Source organism: Nomascus leucogenys, chromosome 18 (assembly GCF_006542625.1).
Source record: "Nomascus leucogenys isolate Asia chromosome 18, Asia_NLE_v1, whole genome shotgun sequence".
In the NCBI taxonomy this organism is placed as follows: domain Eukaryota; kingdom Metazoa; phylum Chordata; class Mammalia; order Primates; family Hylobatidae; genus Nomascus; species Nomascus leucogenys.
Genome location: NC_044398.1, coordinates 67,465,341 through 67,488,126, shown reverse-complemented (window position 1 = coordinate 67,488,126; position 22,786 = coordinate 67,465,341). Strand labels below are relative to the sequence as shown.

The window sequence follows — 22,786 nt, the reverse complement described above, 5'->3', positions numbered from 1 at the left end:
ATGACTGCATGCAGCAATGCCCACTAGAGATCAGCTTCTGGCTCGCCCCTTCTCCTTCTTCCCTTCCCTGATTCTCCCCTGCCCCTGCCCTCACATCCACCTCTATCCACACCAAACCTCTTGTTAATCAGCCAGTACCATTCTTAGTGAGGCAGAATCTCCTGTTATGGATTGAATGTTTGGGTTCTGCAAAAAGTCGTATGTTGAAGCCCTAACCCCTGGTGTGATGGTATTTCACATGGAGCCTTTGGGAGGCCATTTGGTTGAGAAGAGATCATGAGGATGAAATTCTCATGATGAGATTAATGTCCTTATAAGAAGAGAAAGAGATGGGAGCTCACTCCCTCTCTGCCATGTGGGAACACAGCAAGGAGGTGGCTATAGAAGGAGGCTATCTGCAAGCCAGGAAGAGAGCCCTTGCCAAAATCCAACCACGCTGGCACCCTGATCTCAGATTTCCACTCTTCAGAGCTGTGAGAAAAACATGTCTATTATCTAAGCCACTGCATTCATGGCCTTTTGTTATGGCAGCTGAGCTAAGACACCCTCAAACTTCCTGCAAAAACAAAACCCTTAACTCCAAAATGCAGGAAAATGTACCTTTGATAAAATTTTCCTGAGCCACAAAGATTAGCAATATGTGTCTCCTTTAATGAATTAAACCAGACTATCTAAAACTCACATATCTCAGAACACCAGGATCTCTGTAAACTTACGATCTGAGAGGTCGAGACCCTCACCCACACAGACTGCCTAGGCACAGGGTACCAATATTTCTCAAAATGCTGCTCCTTGACCACCTTTACCAGAAATTACTCAGAGTGGCTGTTATAAAAATCAGACATCTGTTACTGTATACCTGTATACTGTATACTTGTTACATTTAAAGCGACTGTCAGGATCCTAGAAGTCTGTATTTTACCAAGCTCCATAAAGGCATTCTTATGAACAGTAGTATATGAAAACCACTGACAGATATACTGGTCACTACCACCCCCATTGAAACCACCTTTGCAAAATTATGATGGTAAGAGAAATCTGACACAGCTGACTCCATCCTGCTTCTAACCTCTAGGCTGTCCTTTTTCATTCCTGGGCATAGGCCAAGCTAACTTTGGAAGGAATTTAGTTTATGGTTTACCTTAAAGCAAGGATGGCAATAGCCGTTCCCAAAACTACCCACTTCTTGTTGGGAACAGAAACTGCCTGTGTAAAACTAAAGGAAGGCCACAAGATTAGAATTACGGGAGGGGCCTGAACTCTGCTAAAAGTGGGCATAGTGAAACAATAACCAGCCATTGCAAGAGGTCACAAGATTTGTAACTTCCCTAATTGCCCCTATAGATAACATCACTAGAGTATTACCTAAGATGGGTCTTTTGATATTTTTTTTTCAGACCTTTGCATTCTGGTGACCAGCTGACTCTACATGAACTGGTGACTCATGACTCAACCCGTCCTGAGGCCTCCACCCAGAAGCTGACTCAGTGCAAGAGGACCATTTTCCACACCTCTCTGATTTCATCCTCAACCAATCAGCATTTTCCATTCCCTACCCCTCTTCCTGCCAAACTATCTCTGAAAGACCCTAGCCTCTGACCTTTTAGGGAAGCTGTTCTGAGTAATAGACTCCCATCCTTCTGGCTTGGCTAGGTCTGCATTTATTAAGCTCTTTCTCTACTGCAACAGCACTGTCTCAGTGAATAGGCTCTATCTGTACAGCAGGCAAGAAGAACTCATTGGGCAATTACGCTATCCCTTCCTGAATATCCTACTACAAACTGGGACTCAGACAGCCATAGAGAACTTTCTCTAAACCTTTGCACTGAAAACATGGTCTGTGCAGTGCAGCACTGCATCACTAGGGACCTTGTTAGAAATGTAGAATTTCAGGCCCTAGCCCAGACCTCCTGCCTCACAGTGCATTTTTCCATTAGAGTTTGAAAGCAGTTTTCTTCTCCTGGGAACCTAGGCTGCCTCCAAGAGTCTAGTGAACACTTTCAGGGTCTGCCAAGATGTTCCTACTGTCAGAATTTCAAAATCAAGTTAAAACTGAGAGAAAAACCAAGGTGAGTGTAGAGTGATTCCCTTTGGTGCCTGCTTTCAAATGAGAAGCTAACAATGAACAGTTAGAAGGAAAGTAATGTTTTCATGGCCAGGGTCACAAGCCTTCTCATTAAACCTCTTAGATGCCTCTTTTACCTTCATGGTAGAGACTGCAAGTCCCTTCCAACCAAACTCCTCTGCTTTCTTCATAATAGAGTCCCTCGTATTTCACTAGCGCTTAATGTCCAAAATAGAGACCACATCACTAGCCTTCCCTGAAAGTAGGATGTCTATGTGTAAGTTTTAGCCAATGCTATAAAAGCAAAGGTGCTTCTTGCAACTTCTAGGAAGTGTCCTTGTAAGAATAGAATATAACTGGGCATGGTGGCTCACACCTATAATCCCGGCACTTTGGGAGGCCAAGACAGGCAGATTGCTTGAGCTCAGGAGTTCGAGACCAGCCTAGGCAACATGTTGAAACCCATCGCTACTAAAAATATGAAAATTAGCCAGGCATGGTGGCACATGCCTGCAGTCCCAGCTACTCGGGAGGCTGAGGTGGGAGGTCACCTGAGCCCAGGAGAGGTGAAGACTGCAGTGAGTTGTGATTATGGCACGGCACTCCAGCCTGGGTAGCAGAGCAAGTCCCTGTCTCAAAAAAAAAAAAAAGAAAGAAATATAGCTTTCTTTCCTCCTTGCTAGAATGTGGACATGATGGCTGGAGCTCAAGCAACCACCTTGGACCATGAGGTAGAGAAGCCACAACGTGAAAAAGGTGGCTCCTGACAATGTCATGAACAGGATACTTTCCTCTGAACTTCTTCAATTTCTATTTTGTTTATGCCATTTTATTCGGGGTTTGCCTTCATTCTCAGCTAAACCAATCCCTAACTGATATGTATCCCTTTTATACCATAACATGGTTCAGGCAACATCAGCTGCGTGATGCTTGTGTCCTCAAAAAGACTGAGCATCTTGACCAAGAGAAAGAGTTCCATCATTCCGGTAGATTTAGTATAATTCTAGGTGGCTGTGTCTCTCACAAAGTAGTAAATGAAAAGGCACGCAGGAAAGGGGTAAGGAGCAGATTTTACGGTGGTTCATGCCTGTAATCCCAGCACTTTGGGAGGCCGAGGCAGGTGGATCACCTGAGGTCAGGAGTTCAAGACCAGCCTGGCCAACATGGTGAAACACCATCTCTACTAAAAATACAAAAAATTAGCTGGGCGTGGTGATGCATGCCTGTAATCCCAGCTACTTAGGAGGCTGAGGCAGGAAAATCACTTGAACCTGGGAGGCGGAGGTTGCAGTGAACCGAGATTGCACCATTGCACTCCAGCCTGGGCAACAAGAGTGAAACTCTGTCTCAAAAAAAAAAAAAAGATCTACCCTATTCTTCTACATAGTACACAGGGCCATGTTTAGCCTTTCTGTTGCCATAGATACTCCAGAAAGAACTTCATTAACCCTCTTGAAGCTCTTACCAAGATTTCTTTCTGCTTGCAGCTGGGAATTCTAACCTATTTTCACTTATTGCAATTCAGACAAGGCTCTCTTCATCATCTTCAAGTGGAAAAAGAAGTATAGGAATTGTCTGCTACAAACAACATTTCAATATAAAATCCTCTGTTCATCCATTACGCAAACTCTTATTTCAGGTCATACTATGTGCAAGTCACTGTGGTAGGCTTGGGGTAAAGTGACATCTCTCTGAAAGCTGTTTTTGATTATTGTTTTGTCTCTAAAAGCCAAAGCCCTGACTCCAGGCAACAGGCCAATTATTCCAAAGCCAGGGTTTGGACCTTGATCTTAAAAACATTACTCAGGGATTAGACCCTTCTGTAAATCAGAAAAATGTGATTGTTGGGTTTAGGGTTTTGGGATACATAATTACCCCTCTTCTGTTGCCCCTCAAACTCCTAAATGACTTCATGACACTCTTATAAATTACCCTTCTTTAATAATTCAGGACAAATTCTCCAAATGGATCTATTCATATTCCTCTCTCTTCTCCCAAGATACGAATACACAATAAAGAACTTAGTGCATTTCCTGGCTCATTGTAGACCTTCCATAAATTGTACCCTAATCTGACTTCCTTCAGTTTTATGCTTTATTTTCTGTATTCTCTCTTGCACCTTACCATTTAAGAAATATTTTAAGAGTAGGAATTATTACTTTTTGGTTACTTTTTGTAATTTTTTGTTACTTTTTCTATTTGATTTCCTAATATTACTGCAAATTACCAATTATACACATTGATCTTTAGGAGGTTTGTCCAGAAAGCACCATAATTCAAAATACGAGGCAATCCTTATATGATGAACATTTATCATTGCTATATGTTCCTAAGGTTACATTTAAATGTGGACGCGCCTCTTCTGAAACTGTTGCAAGAAACCACTTCAACTAAGTCAGACCATGAAGCCATGAATATCTGCACCAGAAGCAACTGGAAGGCTGGCCAGCCTCCCTGGGATTGTGGTTTAGGTTAAAAAGGAGAAATCCAACTGACACCCTGTTAATGGGGTGTGAAACTGGGATGCTTGTGCTAACTAGGAGTCAACCTCCTTCCCAGACCCAAGCAAATGGAGCTGCCTTTTACACAGCTTGCCTCACCAATTCCCTGGCAGCTAATGAAATATTTTTATTTAAAAGGGCTTTTACAGAGCCAATAGATGTGGTTGCTGTCAAGCATCCACAGGATAATAGGAAATAGCAGTAACTAAGTGGGGCACCCTGCGTTCAGCGAATCCAAAATTATTCTCCAGGGCCAGGCCCACCTCCTGCTTTCTGGGTGGACTGGCTTGGAGTAGATCAGCTCTTACACCTGAAACTTGACCCCCCTACTTTACAGGCTGGGGCAGCTAGGCACATAAGCTACTAACACAAGAAGTCTCCATTAAAATCCTGAAGATAGAATTTCAGTGCGTGTCCCCATAACTAAAAGGAACAACTGGGGTGATTTTCTGAAGGCAACCCTTTGTATAAACAATTTAGACACACTTAACAGCATGTTCACTTATGAGAAATTCTCTTACTCGTTCCCTTTTTACAGTTCTGAAGTTACATGCATAAAAAGAAACAGAGGTTTTTCCATTCATCTGGTCTGATGTATTAGTTTTTTCTTATTCATTCTCACAACATCCTGTTGGGCCTACGCTGCTAAGAAAGTCTCTTACATATTTGGGGTGTGTGGGGAGGGGGCAGGACACTGGAAAGGGAGGATGTAGAGAAGCTTGTGATGAATTTTAACAGGAAATGTCTTTAACAAATGAAACCTCTCTTCCCTTGCCTAGTTCTGAAATGCCTCTGGCTTGAAAATTCCCCATATGCTCGTTATTTATGTACACCACGCAAAGTCTAAACAAAGAGCTCCATTCTTGATCCCCCTACACAGCCTGGAGCAGCTAGGAAATTTTCCACCAGAGAGATATAGGGGGATCCGGAGCAGAAGCACACCAAGGGTCACTGTACAAACCGTTACTGGCAAAAGCCAAATATAAGGCCATAGGGACAATGTGAAGTAGATCCACCTGCCAGGGAAAAGTTTGTTTATTTCCAGTAAGTCCAAACCTTCAAGTTGGTGCCTGTATTTGTTTGCGATGGCTGTTGTAACAAAGTACCACAAAGTGGTGGGTTAAAACAGCAGGCATTCCTTGTTTCACAGTTCTGGAGTTTTGGAGGTTAGAAGGCGGTGAGGAAGAATTTGTTCTCTCTCCTAGCTTCTGGTGGTGTGTTGGCAATCCTTGGTATCTCTTGACTTGTAGAAGCATCACCCTGATCTCTGCCTTCATCTGCATGTGGCATTCTCCCCGTGTGCATGTGTCTGCATCCAAATTTCCCTGCCACACCCGCCTTTATTTTTTTATTTTTATTTTTTGAGACGGAGTCTTGCTCTGTGACCCAGGTTGGAGTGCAGTGGTGCAATCTCGGCTCACTGCAAGCTCCACTTCCCAGGTTCACGCCATTCTCCTGCCTCAGCCTCCAGAGTAGCTGGGTTTACAGGCGCCTGCCACCACGCCCAGCTAATTTTTTTTTGTATTTTTTAGTAGAGACAGGGTTTCACTTTGTTAGCCAGGCTGGTCTCGATCTTCTGACCTCGTGATCTGCCCACCTCAGCCTCCCAAAGTGCTGGGATTACAGTCGTGAGCTACCACGCCTGGTCCAAATTCCCCCTTTTTTTAAGGATACCAGTCACTGCAAATGAGGGCCTGCCTTAAAGACTTCATCTTAACTAACAACATCTGCAAAAATCCTATTTCCAAATAAGGTTACATTCACTGCTGCTAAGGGTTAGGACTTCAACACATAAATTGTAGGGGACACAACTCAACCTATAACAGTGTCCAACATAAAACATCCTGACAACAAAGCTGACAACCCTCCCAGGGCAGCCAGTGGGAGGGTCACAGATTGGCCTTTGCAAAAAAAAAAAAAGAAAGAAATGGCCAGGCACGGTGGCTCACACCTGTAATCCCAGCACTTTGGGAGACTGAGGCAGGTGGATCACCTGAGGTCAGGAGTTCAAAACCAGCCTGTCGAACATGGTGAAAACCGGTCTCTACTAAAAATACAAAAATTAGCCGGGCATGGTGATGCATGCCTGTAGTCCCAGCTGCTCGGGAGGCTGAGGCAGGAGAATTGCTTGAAACCAGGAGGCAGAGGTTGCAATGAGCCAAGATGGCGCCACTTCACTCCAGCCTGCTGGGCAACAGAGCTAGACTCCATCTCAAAAAATTTAAAAAAAAAAGTGGCCATCCTGGGCTTCAAAGGGCAGGTTTCTGAGCTGCAGAAATTCTCAAGGAAGAGCTAACCCCTGAAAGATTCTCTTTGAGAATGAGGAATGAGATCATTCAAGACAGAGTGGCCCTGCCTGAGCCCTCTGGTTCTTCGTTTCCTGCTTTTCTTTCAGCAAACAGCTGGGCAAAAATCTTGCTAAATCTGATGACAGCAGCGGGACTGCTCTGCCTTTGCTTCCCTTACTCAGAACCGACCTTTTTTGTTGCTTCCCCTTAGACATTAATGGAAGGAGAGAAGTAAGAGATGGAGCCTTAATCGCCAGCCTTCAACCACCAGTCTTAATTCAACTTTGCTCCCCCTTGAAATATTTTCTTCCTATTTCCCTTCTCCCTCTATCTCTTCTGCCCCAAAAACCAAGAATATCATCCATGGGAAATTTCAAGGAAAACAGTAAAGTGAAAAAGTGAAACTTCTTTTTTATGGCTGCATAGTCCTTTGCAGGGACATGGATGAAGCTGGAAACCATCATTCTCAGCAAACTATCGCAAGGACAAAAAAACAAACACCGCATGTTCTCACTCAGAGGTGGGAATTGAACAATGAGAACACATGGACACAGGAAGGGGAACATCACACACCGGGGCCTGTTGTGGGGTGGGGGGAGGGGGGAAGGACAGCATTAGGAGATATACCTAATGCTAAATGACGAGTTAATGGGTGCAGCACACCAACATGGCACATGTATACATATGTAACTAACCTGCACATTGTGCACATGTACCCTAAAACTTAAAGTATAATAAATAAATAAAAAGAAAAAGTGAAACTTCTGCAGTCAGCAACATGTTTGACATCCCCGAGTCCTCTCTCTCTCTTGGATTCCAAAGCCCACGAGCCCCTGCCTGTGGTGGCCAGTACTGGCATTCTTTAATTCTGGTTTTGATTGAACTTTCTCAGGCCTCAAGAGAGCAGGCAAGAGTTGCTGTGTAGAATTGTTTTCCAACCATTTGTTTGTGTGTTGGTTGTGTATTATTTGCTCCCTTCAAAGTATCTGTGCCATCCCTCTGCTACACAGTGGAAAAGGAGGTTCCAGGGAGAGCAGGTGGATGAGCCACTGCCAGGGCTAAGACAGGTGATGGTCTTTTCCTTCCTCGGCCATGCCCAATTCAGCTTTCATCATTGAATTGGGCTGTTGGTTTGGTCTCTCCCACCATTACTGCCCCTAAAGACAGTCCTGGCCTGCAGCTTATACCTGCTCCTGATTCTGCCCCTCCTGTGCCATTTTAACCACACCCTTAGTCCAGACTGTCACCTCCTGACTGAATCGCTGTTATCACCTCCATGTCAGAGGGATTGCTGGTTTATTCTGTGGCATCCCAGCCCCCTGCTCTGGTAAAACTTCTATTTTACCCAACTTACAGTTAGCACCTACCCAACGAATACGAAGTTAGATGATCAGTCAGTGCCAAGTTTATGAAAACCATCTGACACTTTTTCCAGGCCATCATATACCTTCAGCATGTGCAGGCCCTGGGAGGGTGGAATGCTTTGCAATAGCAGTTAAAAATCAGCCCTGGAGACATTGAGGGCTGTTTGGTAAATGCATGTTCGTTTTTAGGATACCTGTTCCCTGTTATGATTTAGCTCCAGACTCCAAAGTCTGTTTAGTTGCAGTCCAATGTGTGAATTTAGAGATTTCAGCTTAAGATGGCAGGTGTTATTTTTATTTATTTACCAAATATAGTATTCACCATTCACCTAAACTGTTCTATGTGCTTTACAAATATTAAATCACTTAAGTCAGCACAACTGTATGAGGTGGGTATAAGCATTATCATTCTTATTTTAAAGGTGAAGAACAGGACACACAAAAAGTTTTAGTAACTTGCTGGTGAGAGGTGACAACATGCTGGCAGTCCTCACAGCCCTCGCTTGCTCTCGGCACCTCCTCTGCCTGGGCTCCCACTTTGGCGGCACTTGAGGAGCCCTTCAGCCCACCGCTGCACTGTAGGAGCCCCTTTCTGGGCTGGCCAAGGAGGGAGCCGGCTCCCTCAGCTTGCAGGGAGTGTGGAGGGAGAGGCGCGAGCGGAAACCGGGGCTGCACGCGACGCTTGCGGGCCCGCTGGAGTTCCGGGTGGGCATGGGCTTGGCAGCCCCCCCACTCAGAGCAGCCAGCAGGCCCTGCTGGCCCCTGGCAATGAGGGGCTTAGCACCCAGGCCAGCGGCTGCGGAGGGTGTACTGGGTCCCCCAGCAGTGCCAGCCCATGGCGCTGTGCTCGATTTCTCACCAGACCTTGGCTGCCTTCCTGTGGGGCAGGGCTTGGGACCTGCAGCCCGCCATGTCTGAGCCTCCCACCCCCTCCATGGGCTCCTGTGCAGCCGGAGCCTCCCCGGCGAGTGCCACCCCCTACTCCACCACACCCAGTCCCATCGACCACCCAAGGGCTGAGGAGTGCGAGCACACGGCGCGGGACTGGCAGGCAGCTCCACCTGCGGCCCCGGGGCAGGATCCACTGGGTGAAGCCAGCTGGGCTCCTGAGTCTGGTGGAGATATGGAGAACCTTTATGTCTAGCTCAGGGATTGTAAATACACCAATCAGCACCCTGTGTCTAGCTCAGGGTCTGTGAGTACACCAATCGACACTCTGTATCTAGATGCTCTGGTGGGGCCTTGGAGAACCTTTATGTCTAGCTCAAGGATTGTAAATACACCAATCAGCACTCTGTATCTAGCTCAGGGTTTGCAAACACAGCAATCAGCACCCTGTGTCTAGCTCAGGGTTTGTGAGTGCACCAATCGACACTCTGTATCTAGCTGCTCTGGTGGGGCCTTGGAGAACCTTTGTGTCCATACTCTGTATCTAACTGATCTGATGGGGATGTGGAGAACTTTTGTGTCTAGCTCAGGGATTGTAAACACACCAATCAGTGCCCTGTCAAAACAGACCACTGGGCTCTACCAATCAGCAGGACGTGGGTGGGGGCCAGATAAGAGAAGAAAAGCAGGCTGCCCAAGCCAGCAGCGGCAACCTACTCGGGTCCCCTTCCACACTGTGGAAGCTTTGTGCTTTCTCTCTTTGCAATAAATCTTGCTACTGCTCACTCTTTGGGTCCACCCTGCTTTTATGAGCTGTAACACTCACCGCGAAGGTCTGCAGCTTCGCTCCTGAAGCCAGCGAGACCACTAGGCCACCGGGAGGAACGAACAACTCCAGACGTGCTGCCTTAAGAGCTGTAACACTCACTGCGAAGGTCTGCAGCTTCACTCCTGAGCCAGCAAGACCACAAACCCACCAGAAGGAAGAAACTCCAAACACATCCGAACATCAGAAGGAAGGAACAACTCCAGACGTGCTGCCTTAAGAGCTGTAACACTCACCGCGAAGGTCTGCAGCTTCACTCATGAGCCAGCGAGACCACGAACCCACCAGAAGGAAGAAACTCCAAACACATCTGAACATCAGAAGGAACAAACTCCCGACACGCCGCCTTTAGAACTGTAACACTCACCGCGAGGGTCCGCGGCTTCATTCTTGAAGTCAGTGAGACCAAGAACCCACCAATTCCGGACACACTGGGATTCAAACTTTGCTAGTCTAATCTAGAGTCTGAACTGTTAATCACTGCACTGAGGACGAACTATAACTCTACTATGTCAATGGAACAAAAAACCAGAGGAAATTAAGTTGCAGCTGAAAGGTGAACCACCTGGATGAAAACTCACTTGTTTCCCTTTGAGGCATTTACGGCACTTAAACACAACCTTTCTCTAGCTCAACTGGGCTGGCCAGAGATTAGACAAAACAGCAAATTTTGGCACTGAGGGATAGTTACAGTTATCAAAAAGGGATGCATCCATTCGATTGGTGGTACTCGAGATAGTACCGGATCTCTGAGTGCTGCTGGGCTAGACTATATTTCCACTTACTACTAAGAACCTTCATTCTTTCCCTGGTCTTCTGTAGATGGGAATTCTAATATGGCAAACACACACACAAAAAAAAAGCTTGTACAATTTTTATTAAAGAGTATTATTTTAACTATGGGAAGAAAAATAATATCCAAATCTTCCACATTTTATTCTTTAATTTGTAATTATTTTATTACATATATTCATGGAGTACAATGTTTTCCAATCATTTGTTTGTGTGTTGGTTCTGTATTATTTGTTCCCTTCAGAGTATCTGTGCCATCCTTCTGCTATTCAGTGGAAAAGGAGGCAATGTGATGTTTTGATCTATGCATATGTTATAGAAAGATACAATCAAACTAGTTAACGTATGCATTGCCTCACTAATTTATCATTTTTTTGTGATGAGAACATTAAAACTCTATTTTAGCAATTTTGAAATATGCAATACATTATTGGCCAGCCGTGGTGGCTCACCTCTGTAATCCCAGCACTTTGGGAGGCCAAGATGGGAGGATCACTTGAGTCCAGGAGTTCAAGACCAGCCTGGACAACATAATGTGACCCCGACTTTACAAAAAAAATAAATAAATAAAGAATAAAATGAAATAAATACAGTGGGCTGACTCTGTACACGTGAGCTGCGGCATGGCAGCCCACCACTCCAGCCCACTCAAGACACAGCATAAAGCTCATAAAAGTGGGTGGCATCGGGGTCGGGGATCTGCACATCAGGATGGCAAGGGCCGTCTAGCACTGAAAACCCTCCGCAAGAAGGTGAGAAAAGAACTCAGCAGAGTAGACCAGAGGCATCCCGCCAGCCAGCTCCAAAAGCAGAAGGAGGAGGCGGTTCTGGCGGAGAAGAAACAGCTGGGTAGCAGGATGGCTCTCCTCGTTAGCACTAGCTGTCCAGGGATTATCTGGCCTCCCACTGAAGAAACAAATAGATGCCAGAAAGAAGCTAAGTAAAGCAGTGGAGAGGCACTTTCTGGATGACAAACTCCTCTTGTTAGACACTCAACAGGAGGCAGGGATGCTGCTTAGGTAGTTGGCTAACCAGAAGCAACGGCATCTTGCTTTTCGAGATCAGCAGGCCTACCTATTTGCCCATACTGCTGATTTTGTTCCTAGTGAAAAGAATAATTTGGTGGACACCTTGGAAATTTCAGGCTATGTTCATGGGCAGACTCTGAATGTAAATAGGTTGCTGCATATCATTGGATGTGGTGATTTCCAGATGAAACACATGGATGACCCCATGGACCCTTTCCCTTTAAATCCTACAGTAATTAAATCCCAAAAGGACACAGACATGGCAATAGAGATTTGTGCTATGGATATTGTCGATGATGTGGAAGAAGACCTTAAAGTCCTAATGAAGGCAGATCCTGCTAGACAGGAATCCTGACAAACAGAGGTTATCCCAGATCCAATGCAGGGGGAGCAAACCTGGCCCAGTGAGGAGGAGTTGAGTGAGACAAAGGATTTCTTGAAGGGAGATTCTAAGGTGGTAAAGAATATGATGATATAGAACATGAAGATTTTATGAAGGAGGAATCTCAGCATGAAAGTGTGAAGATGAAGAAGAGGAGGAATGTGAAACTATGACTACAAGGGAGTCTGTGCATGATGATCTCTCTGATGAGAAAGTGGATGAAGAAGCTGAGGCAAAAATGTTGGAAAAATGTAAACAAGAAAGACTGGAAGAGATGTTTCCAGATGAAGTGGACACCCCCCGTGATGTAGCTGCCAGAATTCAATTTCAGAAATACAAAGACCTGAAAAGCTTCCAGACATCTCCATGGGATCCTAAGGAAAAATATTCCTCAAGATCATGCTTGAATATTTCAGTTTCAGAACTTTACTAGTACTAGGAAAAGCATCTTTAAAGAGATTGAAGAAAAGGAGGTTGAAGGAGCTGATGTTGGCTAGTATGTCACACTTCATGTCTCTAACGTCCCTGTCTCAGTGGTTGAGTGATTCAGGCAAGGAGCGCCCTTGATTGCATTTTCTTCACTACCTCATGAACAGAAGATGTCAGTATTGAATATGGTGGTGAGGCATGACCCTGGCAGCACTGAATCTGTGAAAGCCAAGGAGGAGCTCATATTCCACTGTAGATCCAGGCACTTCCGAGCCTCAGGTTTATTCTCTCAGCATGCTGCTGCAGACGAACATAAATTTCAGAGATTCCTGACTGCTGATATAGCCCTGGCGGTGACAGTATATGCACCAACCACTTTTCCTCCTTCATCTTTGCTGCTTTTCAAGCAGGAAAGCAATGGAATGCACAATCTCATTGCTACAGGCCATCTTTTGTTGGTGGATCCAAACAGAATGGTCAGCAAGAGAGTTGTCCTGAGTGATCATCCTTTCAAAATTTGTACTAAGATGGCAGTGGTATGTTACATGTTCTTTAATAGAGAGGATGTGCAGTGGTTTAAACCGGTGGAACTGAGAACAAAGGAGCTGCAGAGGACACATCCAGGAGCCTTTAGGTACCCATGGCCACATGAAGTGCTGCTTTGACAGGATGCTAAAATCTAAGAACACAGAACTGATGAACCTCTACAAACGAGTTTTCCCCAAATGGACTTATGATCCAAGTGTACCAGAATCAGCACCTTGGGTAAACAGTGAGATTTATTCAACAGTGCCTCAGGTGGGCATGGAATAATGGATTTAAAGAGATTCTGTCTTACTGAGGCCAGTCAGCACTCCAGGGATGGGAGTCACAAGTTGTGACTGGGCAAAGTTTATATTCTACGTCAGCTTGTCAGTCTGCTGCGCCATTTTGCAAGACTTTTTTTAGCCTTGACAAAAAGTCTCAGTGAAGTATGGAAGTTTTTCTACTGCTTAATGCAAAAAGCTATTAAATCTTACTGAAATAAAATAAATGCATAAATACAATGCATTATTAACTGTGGTCACCATGCTGTACAATAGATCACTAAAAGATATTCCTCCAGTGTCGGTGAAACTTTGTACCCTTTGACCACATGTCCTTTCAACTTAGTCACTGACTTGCTGATGTTTCGCTTTGACAGAAATGCGTTTCCAGAATGTGTTTCCATTCCTCCCTCAGAGCAGGGAGGGCAGTTAAGCTTGCTTCTTTCACTTTTCAGTTGATTCTTTCCTCTGAGGGACGGAGTCTGTCATCCTTACATTCATCATCCACTGGGGTAGCACTCCAAAGTCACCCTCACCATTTGGCAAATCCACCATTTGGCAAATCCACCATTTGGCAAATCCGGCTTCTGTCAGATGTGCCCACATGTTTGTTGCTTCTCAACAAATGGAAGAACTATGGTGATTACTGCTGCTCACTAAATTAAACTTAACAACTTAGTTTATTCCAGCAGGTTCCTGGTAAACAGCACTGCAGCTGAAAAGGCTTATCCTGTTTATGTTAACATGAAATATCCTGGGTTGAGGCTCCCAGAGCAGGGCAGAGGCTGCACTCCCTGAATGTCAGCTGTTTGAAGAGCTTTCTGTTTTGACAAATGGTGTTTAGATAAGAAAGCCACTGTTGATGTGATGTTTTGTATCAACTTTGAGCTTTTGACGTAGATGGAGGTTGTTCTATTTCAGTATATGCCAGGCCTTCTTAAAGAGGAGAATCATCACTCTATGTAATGGTTGGAAGTTCCCCATTGGCTAACCCTCCATACACAGCATGACCTTCTTGAGTTGCTGTCTCCGCATCAGGTTTCTCAAGCTCAGCACTATTACCACAAGATTGAGTCATGCTTTGTTGTGGGCCGTCCAGTGCATTGCAGGATGTTTAGTAGCAACCTGACCTCTACCCATTAAATGCCAGTAGCACCCTCCCACAAGTCCTGACAACCAAAACTGCCTACAGACATTGCCAAATGTCCTCTGGGGAGGGCACAAAACCACCCCCGACCCACCCACCTGCAATGAGAACCACTACTCAAAGTTAAAAAGAACATGTTTTTTATGAAGGCCAGGAAGGGACAGGACCATTTGTAGAACATTCAGGAACTCTCAAAGCATCTTCAGATTGGTCTCTTCTTTCATTCATGTCCACAGGGAATCTGACCAGTCCAGCTTATTGAAACTAGAAAACACAAATATTTAAAAGACATTACGAGAAAAATTAAAGTCATCCAATGAGTATTCACTAAGTGTTCTCTATGTGCCCCCAACGTGGTCTGCTCCCTAGATTCTTTAAAAGCTTTCTGTCCCATCACCCTTAAAAAGGAGGGAGGCCAGTCACAGTGGCTCATGTCTGTAATGCCAACACTTTGGGAAGCCAAGGCGGGAGGATCACTTGATCCCAGGAGTTCGAGACTGGCCTGGGCAATATAGTGAGACCTTGTCACTACAAAAAATCAAAAAATTAGTCAAGTGTGGTGGCGCACACCTGTAGTCCCAGCTACTTGGGAGGCTGAGTTGGGAGGATGGCTTGACCCTGAGAGGTGGAGGTTGCATGAGCCGTGATCATGCCACTGCATTCCAGCCTGGAAAAAAAGCAAGGCCCTGTCTGGAAATAAATAAATAAATAAATAGGAAAGAAATCATGTTGCATGCTACACTATGGATGAACCTTGAGGACATTATGCTAAGTAAAATAAGCCAGGAAGAAAAAGACAAATACTGTGTGATTCCACTTACATAAGGTCCCTAGAGTATTCAAATTCAGAGAGCTAAGAATAGAATGGTGGTTCCCAGGAGCTGAGGGAAGAGGGACGTGGGGAGTTGTTGTTTAATGGGCACAGAGTTCTAGTTTTGCAAGATGGAAAGAGTTCTAGAGATTGGTTGCATGACAATATGAATGTAACTAACACTACTGAACTATACATTCAGAAATGGTTAAGATGGTAAATTTTAACTTATGTGTTTTCACCACAATAAAAAAACTGATGATAATAATAAAGAAAAATAGCACCAGCCTGGTGCCTTCATGACAGGGCAGTGGTTTATGACAGGACATGGAGTGTTCTGATGACGGTAGGTGGTAGTTCAGAAAGTAGAATTAAGAATTAAGCACGGTTTGGAAAAGGTGTCATAATTCAGAAAAGAGATTCTCCCATTAAAACTTTGGTTAAATTTGGATCATTTGAACTGATCCTATTCCCAAAAGTCCAAAAGCTACTGTGAAATGCATAGATCATTCTTTGAGACTTTTAGCATTACATATCACGCTCATCAGTATTTTTACCAAGACCCTAGAGAGGGGTGTGTGTGTGTGTGTGTGTGTGTGTGTGTGTCAGAGAGAGAGAGAGGTAGCTGTAGTGCGGTAGCATCAACTTATGATTTCTCACAACCACTTTTTAAGGAGAGGAAGCAAGGATTGGAGAGGGAGAACTGCAGCTCAGTGAGGATAACTGTGGCCCCCAGCAAACTCTAAAAGCCTCATAGAGGCCATGCTGAGGAAATGAGGAGAGGGCAGCCCCCTGGGCCACCACCTCTACCCCAACCAAAGCAGCTCCACACCCTGCGCTCTCCACGTGGGCCTCCACCTAAGATTCCACTTGAGGAAAGGATTCTGCGTCTAAACTTTGAAAACCGCTAGATTAGGAACAACTCTAGGTTCCTTTACCACTTAAACATTCTGTGATCCCAGTCGAGCTTGCTAATTATTCATTTGATCATTTTGGCAGCCAATCGCCCCCCCCAAAAAAACTGGGGTGCCCAGACATAATCCAGGCATGGCACTAAGAAGTAACAACAAAAAAAAGTAATGCAGGCCTTATTCTCAAGAAACTCATGGTGTAGTGGGATCCAACTGCATGTAAACCAAAATACTGCCCAATATTCTAAGAGAAGGAATTATAGGGTGAGACGGAAGGAGCAAAAAAAAAAAAAAAAAAAGCCTTTATCTCAACAAGAAATTCTAACTAAGTAGAAATGAAATGCGGTGAATCTTATAGCTGGGAGGAATCCTGGAGTAGTTCACAAGATGGAGGTCAGAACTGCAGGAACCGGGACCTGGGAATGAGACCCAGAGACTCGGAAGCATGAGGTTTCCATGACACAGTCACCGCAGGCAGGCCTTCTCCACTTCAGAAAAACATATGCATGGCTGCCTGCAGTCCCAGCTTAGCAGTACCAATGGAAAGAAAGAGCTTTCTCTCCCAGTGCCTCTCCATTCATTCCAGGAAGAATCATCTGGGCTCTGTTTGAGTTCCGTGCCACTGCTGGCAGGGGATGCAACACATCCATTAGCCAAGCCAGGGTCCTGAGCACCCTGCCTATCCCCACACTCATCATTAAAGGGGCTGAAACCAAGCAGAAGGGGGATGGAAAAGCTACTGAGCAGAACAGTCACCACTACAGGAAGCTCTGAACTACCAGGCAGATGGATCTGCATGTATGAAGGGTGGCTGTCCACCTTCCTGTCCAGCCCTGTTGCTATCTGCTCATATTATGCTAGTCCTCTCTTATCTGCAGGGGACATATTCTAAGAATCCCAGTGGATGCCTGAAACCACAAATCATACCAAGCCCTATATATGCTATGTTTTATTCTATACAGTACATACATAATACACCTACGATAAAGTTTAATTTATATATTAGGCAGAGTAACAATAATAACACAGAACAATTATAAAAATATGCCAGCATCACTGCTCCTGTGCTTTGGGGTCATTAAGAAGTAAAATAAGGGTGACTTGAACACAAGCTCTATGAAACCATGGCAGTCACTCGATAACCGAGAGGGCTCCTAGGTGGCTAACTGACAGGGAACATAGGCAGCGCTGACACACTGCACAAAGGTATGATTCATGTCCCCGCAGGACTCAGTGGGTACAGTGCCAGATTTCAGCACGCTATTCAGAATGGTACTGAACTTAAAACTTATTTAAATTGCCTATTTTTGGAATTATTCCATTTAATATTTTTAGGCTGCTGTTGACCATAGGTTAACTTAAGCTGCACAGAGTGAAACTGCAGATAAGCAGGGACTGCTGTACACCACCCAGGTCACCTGGAACCATTTCTGTGAATGAGGCATCCAGAGGGGGAACCACGGGCCCAGACTTCATTAGCCATTAGATTCCTAGGGCTGCAGGAACAAAGTACCATAAACTGGGTGGCTTTAAACAGAGAAATGTATTTTCTCACAGTTCGGGGGCTAGAAGTCTCAGAGGAAGGTGTTGGCAGAGCCATACTCTTTCTGAAACCTGGAAGGAAATCCTTCTTGTCTCTTCCTAGCTTCTTCTGGTGGTTGCCAGCAGTCTTCAGCATTCCTTGGCTTGTAGTTGCACCATTTCCCATCTTCATGGCATTCTCCCTGTGTGTCTGTGTCTTCACATAACCAGCTTCATATAAGGACACCAGTCATATTGGATAAGGAGCCCGGTCCACTCCAGTATCACGTCTTAACTAATTACACCTTCAATCAACCTGTTTCCAAATAAGGTCACATTCTGAGGTTCTGGGGGCCAAGTCTTCAATGTATCCTTTTCAAGGACACAATTCAACCCATGATAGCCAAACACTGGGCTTTTATGCAAAACCTCTGAAAGGAAAACCTTAAGCCTTTTCCGTTTTGCTTGTACCCAGAAACATCAACAAGGTCAAAGACAGTAGTAGACTAAGATATAACCCAACAAAGAAAACAAATAGAGCTCAATCCTTATAAGAGCAAAAGATGTTAAAAATACATAATGCAGGCCGGGCACTGTGGCTCATGCCTGTAATCCCAGCACTTTGGGAGGCCGAGGCGGGCGGATCACAAGGTCAGGAGATCGAGAGCATCCTGGCTAACAGGGTGAAACCCCGTCTCTACTAAAAGTACAAAAAATTAGCCGGGCGTGGTGGCGGGCGCCTGTAGTCCCAGCTAATCGGGAAGCTGAGGCAGGAGAATGGCATGAACCTGGGAGGCAGAGCTTGCAGTGAGCCGAGATCGTGCCACTGCACTCCAGCCTGGGCAACAGAGCAAGACTCTGTGTCAAAAAAAAAAAATACATAATGCAAAAAGTTTGTATTAACTTGAAACTACAAGTTAGAAGTCATGGTCTGTGCCTCTGAAACCCACAGATTTGACTGCTCATAAACATCAGTATTCTGCAATTTGCCTCATTATTCAAGACCATGCAGTACTTTATGGAAACATAAAATTGGCAACTCAGTCCTTAAACCATATGTTTTAATAAGCAGCAGCTAATCGGGCAAAGCGTTTGCATGTCTGTTATTTTGGGGCTGTTTCAACATCTCTCAGGGACTGTAAATGTTCTTATTTGCAGCAAACAGTACCCAAGGTAGTAGCAAAATACAAGCCACAGCTATGCAATTATGCTACTGTGAGAATATGTTCTCAGCAGGTGAGAAAGTAAATGCAGGCAAGGTAATTAGGAAAGAAACCTAGCAATGCAGGGAAAGCTTGGGGCAGAGACTAGCTGACGAAATACAGACTTCAAGGAGATACCATTGAGCTCTAATGCAAAGACTTTAGCTTTGTTTAAATACTGAGAGCTGTCTTACAATGAGATTAGTTATCTCCAACCTGGGACAGACCATGTTACAACCTTGGCCCAAAGATCAGCTTTACTGACTTTGTGTACTAAAAGAGAGAGACAGATAGAGAGAGAAGGTTAGAGAGGTATGACAGGGTTGAGGAGGAATGAGTAAATTGCTTCTCTTTTTTTTCCGAAGAGTTCTGAGTGAATCAACTGAACTTTCATTTTTCTGAAATGAGGAATCGTGAACTACCAAGTGATTTTTGCTCCCTCTACACATGACAAATGTTTATTAAGAACATAAGGTCTATCATTGATCACTCAAAGTAGTATGATTTGGAAATTTTCTCCTTTTGCACTCCCAGGGATCATAACACCTTAAATTCCACCAGTAGAGTCATTTGGGGAAAACACTGCTTCTTTTCAGGGGGTCTTGCTTTAAAATGCAAAAGTTCAGGCTCAAGACTCAAATCAAGCACAATATCTACTAAGTAATGTTCTACAATTCTGCTCTAAGCCCCCACCCACAACCTACTGGCTAGGCTGAGCTGTACTAAATAGCCCCTTCTCGTTGCTCTCATAGGCCCTGAAAAGATAGCGTGACCCTGCATCCTCCTTTCCATTGATCCACTATAATTTTTTAGCATCCTCTTTCACTTTCTAAAATTTCTCAATTTTGATTAAAAAGTTCATGGTCAACTTATTTATTCATTCTTGCCCTCTGCCTGCCCCTGCCATAGTGCCTTGCTCTCCCATTAGAATGAAGAGGACAGAGACTGTGTTGCATTTCTTTTTTTACTTCCAGTGGCTAAAGATGCCTGGCATGTGGCAGCTAACCAGTAATTTGTTGAATTTAGCTAAATTAAATAGAAATGTTCTTCAGTCATTAACACTATACTGTCCAATCACTTACCAGCTTACCAGAAAGGAGGGACCTCTAATATGAGAACACTGGGGCAATAGAGGAGGGACGAGCCCACCAAAAAAAGACGAGCAAGTGCCAAAGAAAGACTTTACCTATTTTACCCCCATCTTAGCCTATTTTCTGTTGCTATAACAGAATATCTGAGACTGGGTAATTTTGGTGTTTGTTTTGTTTTGTTTTGTTTTGAGACAGCATCTCACTCTGTGGCCTAGGCTGGAGTGCAGTGGCATGATCACTGCAGCCTCAACCTCCCAGGCTCAAGCAATCCTCCCTCCTCAGCCCCCCAAGTAGCAGAAACCACAGATGTGCACTGCCACACCTGGCTATTTTTTTTCATTTTTTGCAGAGACATGGTCTCACTACGTTCTCCAGACTGGTCTCAAACTCCTGGGCTCAAGAAATCCTCCTACCTCAGCCTCCCAAAGTGTTGGGATGACAGGCATGAGACACTGTACCCAGCCTGAGTAAGTTATTTAAAAAATAAATGTATTCCTTATAGTTCTGGAGGCTGGGAAGTCCAAGATCAGGGAGCTGCATCTGTTCAGCTTATTGTGAGGGCCTCATGCTATGTCATAACATGGTAGAAGGCACATGTGGTGGGAGTACATGTGAGTGCAGCAGCAGGCACAGGCACAAGAGAGGGGAAAAAGGAGGAGGCCAACCTGTTTTATTACAACCAACTCTTCATGACTATGAAACCATCTCCATGAGAACTAATGCAATCTTGCAAGGAAGACATTAATCCCTCTGAATGACCCCATCACCTTTTAAGGGTCCCACCTCTCAACACCATTACATTGGTAATTGCATTTCAACCTGAGTATGGTGGGGACAAACCACACCCAAACCATAGCACCACTTCTACCCCACCAGGCGGTCCTTTTCCACCCACCAGCAGGGAAGGTAGTAAACACCAAGGCCTGCCTACAGGGGTCTTTATCTCAGATACACTCAGGCGGCACCCAGGGGTCATACGTGGCCACCTGCTCAGGCTCTGAAGGTTCTTTCTTTATCTCTTTTTTAGACTATTTATCTTCCCACATATTTTGCTTCTCTTCCTGGCTCCACACCCTTTTGTCTCTGTAATCAGATTAAATTCAACCACCCCTGATTTTTAGCAATCATAGCCCACCACAACTAGCATTTGTTCATTAAAAAGAGTATGTGCATTTCTCAAAGCAAAGTGAAGAACTGTCCTCAGTGGGAAAGTTCCTCAACAACAGTTATGGATCCTAATGCTGCCTCTCTCCACAACTGGAGTGGGGAAAACCTACAAGCCAAGGGTCCTGTGATTCTTACTATAGACAGCAGAGTTACCATGAAACCTCTAGTACACCCTAGGAAATTCCATATAAAAACATACAAAAACAACAACAACCCAAAGAAAACCCCTGAATTATTCACTCAATGATTATGTATTAGTTTGTTTTCATGCTACTAATAAAGACATACCTAAGACTGGGAAGAAAAAGAGGTTTAATTGGACTTACAGTTCCACATGGTTGGGGAGACCTCAAAGTCATGGCAGAGGGGAGCAAAAGGCACTTCTTACATGGCGGCGGCAAGAGAAAATGAGGAAGATGCAAAAGCAGAAATCCCTGATAAAACATCAGATCTCATGAGACCTATTCACTACCATGAGAACAGTATGGGGTAAACCACCCCCCATGATTCAAATTATCTCCCACCGGGTCCCTCCCACAACATGTGGGAATTATGGGAGTACAATTCAAGATGAGACTTAGGTGGGGACACAGAGCCAAACCATATCATTCCACTCCTGGCCCCTCCAAATCTCATGTCCTCACATTTCAAAACCAATCATGCCTTCCCAACAGTCCCTCAAAGTCTTAACTCATTTCAGCATTAATCCAAAAGTCCAAAGTCTCACCTGAGGCAAGGCAAGTCCCTTCTGCCTATGAGCCTGTAAAATCAAAAACAAGCTAGTCACTTCCTAGATACAATGGGGATACAGGTATTGGGTAAATACAGCCATTCCAAATGGGAGAAATTAGCTAAAACAAAAGGATTACAGAGCCCATGCAAGTCCAAAATCCAGCAGGGTGTCAAATTTTAAAGCTCCAAAATGATCTCCTTTGACTCTGGGTCTCACATCCAGGTCACACTGCTACAAGAAGTGGTTCCCATGGCCTTGGACAGCTCTGCTCCTGTGGCTTTGCAGGGTACAGCCTCTCTCCCAGCTGCTTTCAGGGGCTGGTGTTGAGTGTCTGTGGCTTTTCCAGGCGCACAGTGCAAGTTGCAGGTGGATCTACCATTCTGGGGTCTGGAGGATGGTGGCCCTCTTCTCACAGCTCCACTACCCGGTGCCCCAGAAGGGACTCTGTGTAGGGGCTCCAATCCCACATTTCCCTTCTGCATTGTCCTAGCAGAGGTTCTCCATGATGGCCCCGCCCCTGCAGCAAACGTCTATCTGGGCATCCAGGCATTTCCATACATCTTCTGAAATCTAGGTGGAGGTTCCCAAACCCCAATTCTTGACTTCTTTGCACCCCCAGGCTCAACACCATGTGGAAGCTGCCAAGGGTTGGGGCTTGCACCCTCTGAAACCATGGCCCAAGCTCTATATTGGCCCCTTTCAGCCATAACTGGAGTAGCTGAGACACAGGACACCAAATCTTTAGACTGTGTGCAGCATGGGGATCCTGGGACCTGCCCACAAAACCATTTTTTTCTCCCAGACCTCCGGGTCTGTGATGGGAGAGGCTGCCAC

At 44.9% G+C, this 22,786-nt stretch overlaps 1 pseudogene; it reads left to right on the top strand.

Moving 5' to 3' along the window:
- The window catches only part of LOC100607947, a 34,772-nt pseudogene extending 21,396 nt beyond the window's left edge, over positions 1–13,376 (top strand).
- Positions 13,377–22,786: the final 9,410 nt, after the last annotated feature.